At 34.6% G+C, this 5,910-nt stretch overlaps 1 long non-coding RNA gene across 1 annotated transcript; it reads right to left on the bottom strand.

Annotated features, from left to right (window-relative positions):
• Positions 1 to 285: 285 nt before the first annotated feature.
• LOC129941756 (uncharacterized) lies at positions 286 to 1,641 on the bottom strand. The gene is made up of 3 exons (XR_008780925.1): positions 909 to 1,641; positions 756 to 847; positions 286 to 690 (listed from the first exon to the last, which is right to left on the bottom strand). It is a non-coding gene; the product is annotated as an uncharacterized LOC129941756 (long non-coding RNA).
• Between the last annotated feature and the right edge of the window lie 4,269 nt (positions 1,642 to 5,910).

Raw genomic sequence — 5,910 nt, forward strand, 5'->3', positions numbered from 1 at the left:
GTTTCTACCTTTACGTAGAAGAACCCTTTGTGGTATTTTCTTTTTTTGTTAAGCGGATACGATTATCGGCGCCCTAATTCCTTACCCCTAAAGAGCTCTGTGGAGGTATCTTTTAGGACCCTATACAACAAAAAAATTATGGTACCGAACACGAAATTAACACCAACCTTTTTTTTTCACACCTCACAATCAAATATGACGAAAAAAAGAACAAGATTATGGAAATAAACAAAAAAAATAATAACTTCCACGCCGATAAATTAATTTGTTAGATTTCAAAAAAAAAACTTAAATATAGGACAATCACAAACACAAAAAGATCCACTGGTTAGGTACGAAGAAATATATGTATGATATGGAGATGTACGCATATGTTTATATAATTTATAAATTGATTGCTTTTTTCTCCTTCAATTTGGTTCCCGTCTAAATTTCCTTTTCTTTCAAGTTATTTTTGTTTTTTATTTCCTTTAATTTCAAATTTTTCTTCTTTGGGTTTTAGTTTTTAAATTTTATTTAATTTCAAATTTGTGTTCAATTTTTAATTTTGTTCACTTTCAAAATTTTTTTGAATTTTATCCAATTTCAAAATTTGTTTGAATTTTTATTAAATTTCAAATTTTTTGTTTTTTTTTTTTTTGGGCGGCGGCCCCGCTCTCCATAATTTAATTCGGGCCGCCGGGAATCAAACTATTATAAAAAAAAAATAATCCTAAGTAAATTCCTATTCTTCGCTAAATTAACAGACTCACCACCTTTTCTTGTTGTTTGCTGGGTTTCTTTATCCAAAATTGTTGGCACCAATTAACATTCCACTTATTTCACTTTCTTAAATATCTTTTCTTTCCTATAAAGAATTAATTTTTATACATATTCGCGTTAAAAACAAATTAATTAAAAAAACTAACTATTTTAGAATCTGGTGGTCCAACTGTTTCTTTTTTAATATTTGAATTTAATTCTACCACTATCACTCACTTTTTAATCCACTGTGTGGTAGATGGCCAAATGAGGGAGGGCTGAAATTATCATCCCACAAACACCGGCAAAAAAATATTCGGATGATGTATTCTATCTCTAACAGGAACACATCATCCGATCCACCTATCCATACATATACCCCCAACCAACATCATCACACTCAAATAGTGGGAAACCACGTAGGTATTAGAACACTTCCAACAGAATAGGGGTATCGGTGTCCCAAGAACTAAGGGTGTGTTCCACGGTCGAAATCGGAGAGACCTGTAACACCGAACCACATGAAACCAGAACATTTAAAAAAAATCCATACACATAATGACAAAGTAACCACAAAACGTATGAATACGAATCACCTAACCACTGCAATGACATGCATTAAACGTCAATACTGAAAACTAAACACGGACATAAAACAAAGTTTCATTCACATGCAACTTAACAATTCAACCAACTTAAACGACAATACACCAAACCCAGATCTCTTCCGGAACGCACCCATTGCTTTCCCATGGAATTTCTCTCCACTGAGTTATGGAGAGTTTCCATGGAGACCAACAATGAGGCAAGTGACAGCTACAACACAAAATAAACAACATCCAACGAGTCAACAAGTTTTGGGTAAGTATGAGATTTATTTGTTTCTTATTTAACTATTCTTTTTTTTATTTTACCACCTTAGGATTGAGGATGCGGTTAATGGAAGGCATCCACAACATGCTACAGATGTGAGTTTTAATAATTTTTGCAAATAACTTTAAATAACTTAATATAATTTATAGTTTAATGACATGTAAGCAAATGAAAAGGTGTTCAAGGAAAATTTCCATATGCCACCAAATATATTTCGAGAACTATTCTCATTAGTTGAACCAAAGCTGTGTGCGGTGCGAAACAAAATATCAGAAGATGAAATGACTCCATTAGAGAATTTTGCAATTGTTATTGAGTAAATAATTTATTTTAATTATACCTACACAATAAAGTTATACTAATAATGTTCTTCTAGATATCTAGCAAGTGGTAGTATCCAAAGGCATGTCTCATCAGTCTACCGAATTAACAAGCAGCATTTTAGTAAGATTTTGGATGACGTTTGCATTGCTCTATGCGAGGTCTTGGCTGGTTATATACGGCAATTGGATGCTCCGCATTTTGTAGAAATTGCAAACCAGTTTAACATTCAGTGGAACTTACCAAACTGCATAGGAGCCATCGATGGCAAGCTTGTTGCCAAAAAATATCTTCAAAATGCAGGAAGTTTAATTTACAATTATAAGGGTTGCGTTCATAATAATTTAACACATTATATAAGACACCCATTTATTAAATAATCATTTATTCCTAATATTTGTAATTCATAAATTCATACATTCATTCATTTTCATTTATGTTCATGTATTTTACTTATTTTGTAAATTATTTTTTTTGTTAATTTTACTTTATTTTCATAAAACAGAAAAAACACTTACATGTGTAAACAATCTTAATAATAATAAATTTGGCACCACAAACTGCGCTACTATAAAATGACTTTTGAGCTCAAACAGCTGTATAAAGCTTTACTAAGGAAAAGCTCCTTTCAGAGCGTATAAAAGGAAGAACACGATGCGAAGAAAATCACTCTTGTTTGTTATTTCGTTGAGCGAAGGTTTGTTCTCGATACAGTCCCAAAAAAAAAATTATACACCAGAGGCTTGAGATATAATTTTGAGGCTTGCTACATAGCGTTTAGTTTTGTTTGTATGTTTTACTGCCGTTTCCCCCCGGATCGCATAAAATATTTCAAAGACCACTCAACGCAGTTTATGGTTGCCTATGCTATAATACTTTTTCCATTTACTTTTAAATCCCATTTTTTTGTATTACTTTTAAGTTCTTTTTATCGTTTAATAAAATTGTTTCATTTCTTTTTTTATAAAATACAACAACGTTTTTTTCCTATTATTCCACTTCTTTGTTAACTGTTGATATTTTTTGTTTTGTTTTGCTTCCACAGCGCGATCTACACAGCATAAGCTCTGAGAGAACAACAGAGATTATTTTTTTTAATTTCCTTGTTCGGTTGCACGCTCAACGCATAGACAAACCATATAAAGACCGGAATCTTTCGTACGTTTTACCCTCCAACACCCATTTGTTTACATTGTTGTATTTGTAATTTGTCATGACGTCTATTTTGAAATTTTAAATGCAACAACAATTCGATGCGATGTTAAAATAGCTGTGGTGAGAATTTGACTTCTACGACGAATTGTTTTGTTTACTAAAATGCCGCAAAATACGAACATTGGAACTCACTTGGTCGTGTTCTTAAAAGTTTTTTAGATTTTTACAAAAAAGTGTGAATGCATTGTTCTTACTCACACTTCAAGGATTCCAGGAAGGTATAAACCATTCCTGTAGGTACATTATTGTACCAAGGACACGACCGAATGAGTTCCAATGTTTGCATTTTTAAACATTTTCGATAGGAAAATACGAACATTGGAACTCACTCGGAGGTGCTTTTTTAAGTTGTTTTGTTTTTTACTAAAAAGTATGAACGCAAAGTTCCTACTCACACTTCAAGGATTCCAGGAAGGTATAAACCATTCCTGTAGGTACATTATTGTACCAAGGACACGACCGAATGAGTTCCAATGTTTGCATTTTTAAACATTTTCGATAGGAAAATACGAACATTGGAACTCACTCGGAGGTGCTTTTTTAAGTTGTTTTGTTTTTTACTAAAAAGTATGAACGCAAAGTTCCTACTCACACTTCAAGGATTCCAGGAAGGTATAAACCATTCCTGTAGGTACATTATTGTACCAAGGACACGACCGAATGAGTTCCAATGTTTGCATTTTTAAACATTTTCGATAGGAAAATACGAACATTAGAACTCATTCGTGTTGGCTTTGAAAAATTTATAAAACTTAGTTGTAAGTATTACCATTATTTTGTTTCCATTTAACTTACATATTTTTTTTAAAATGTCCCTACCTCCTAAATGGGGGGAAACAGACCCGCTCCCATAGTAAAAAATACTTGTTTTTAACTGTTCTATACAAATCCGTCATCAAACTTTGTCGCCGGAGCTATCGTACTCTTCCCAAAAAATGCAATAGCTAATGTCGCCGTAGCCACTAGGTGCCACCCCTAAAGAATTTCTCAGCACTATTCCTTATTTTCGTGGTGAATTGACTTTAGAGGGTGGTGAATTGATGTTAGCAGCGGTGAATTGATGTTAGACCTAAGGGTGCGTGTAAGTAGACGTTTCAGCTTGTAGGCAAACCAGAATGACAGATTTGTTTCCGGTCTTTATATGGTTTGTCTATGGCTCAACGTTTACTGCGGTCACTTTTGACAGCATAAGCACGGCATAGAGTTGAACAAAGAGGAACAAAGAGACACGAGAGAGAGAGAGAGAGAGTTGCGTTTGAATAAAGCTAGCCATACACGATGAACATGTTCGGCGAACCTGCTCGTGTTCGCTGTTTGTTTTCTCGTGTATGGGCTTGTATGCGAACCGCTCGCTGTTGGCGAAAATTTTCGATTTTTTCATGTTCGTTAGCTGTCATGTTCGTCGTATATGGCGATGTTCGCGTTTCGCGAACAAATTCTCATTTCTCATATGAATGTTGTCGAGTGAACATCGCGGAAGATGGCAACTGGAAGTCACATTTTTATAGAGGAGTTTTTAGAATTACTGCACAATGAGGTTGCTATCTGAGATACGAAAAGCGAAAAATATAAAAATAAAATTGAAAAAAACAAAGCTTGGGAAAACCTGCTACAAAAATATAAGGATTTTGACAAAAGTGCCACTTTGGACATTGTAAAAAAAAAATATAACGCGCTTAGATCCTCGTACAGAAGGGAGCTAAGCAAAATAAAAAAAGTGAAAAATCGGGAGCAAGTCCCGAAGAAGTATACGTGCCAAATTTATGGTACTTCAATAACATGGATTTCTTTATTATATTATATATATTATTAAAGGTGTAACTTTGTAAAGAAGCTCTCTATACGTTTTGGCTTCCATTCTCAAAATTTTTTTAAATCTTCGTGTGATGTTACCTCCAGTTCTCTCAATAAATTAACATGAGAACGAATATAACGTTTTTGAAGCCAGTCTTTCATCCACAACCTTTTATTGTTTTTTGTTTTGTTTTTATTTTTTTCACATAAATAAATTGCCATAAGGGCAACTACTTGCGCTTCTCTTTTAGACATCCTTCTCTCTTGAACAATCGTCCCGAAATGAATGTTCGTCGTTGTGTTTGTCGTGTGTGGGCTAACGCAAACGAACATGTTCGCCGAACATGTTCATCGTGTATGGCTAGCTTAAACGAGAGCTGCTGCTACCTGCTACGTATGATCAGTGTAGCCATACCCACCAAAATAGTAAACTACTAAAGTAAAGAACCTCAACTCTTACAATTGGCACCCAACAAGTGGAGCTGTTTCACAAAAGTTAAATACAACTCAAATTGTCAACACAATGACACACTTCACAGACTCACAGTTCAAAAAATTTATGGAACTTGTCCAAAATTAAAACCAGCCCACACAAGGAAATTTTTCCAACTGTACGACAAGGTTCAAGGGAGAGAGAAATTCAGAAGCGGTGGAAGGTTTTATTGCTACAATTAACGTATTTAAGGACATCCACCGAATTGACGATGAAGGCGCCGTGAAAGGTATCCCTTTACTTCTAGAAGATAATGCGGTCAACTGGTGGCAGGGTGTTCAAAAAGAAACTAAAACTTGGAGTGATGTCTTGTCGTTGCTTCAAAGTGCTTACGCTCCAGCTACACCTATCGTATTTACATGGAAGTTTTCGCAACAAAGCAGAAACCTGACGAATCTACTGATGACTTCATCTGTAAAAAGCGAGCCTTACTATCGAAGCTTCCCGAGCCAGCCCCAAAAGAACGAATGTTG

The sequence above is a fragment of the Eupeodes corollae genome, chromosome 1, assembly GCF_945859685.1.
Source record: "Eupeodes corollae chromosome 1, idEupCoro1.1, whole genome shotgun sequence".
Classification (NCBI taxonomy): domain Eukaryota; kingdom Metazoa; phylum Arthropoda; class Insecta; order Diptera; family Syrphidae; genus Eupeodes; species Eupeodes corollae.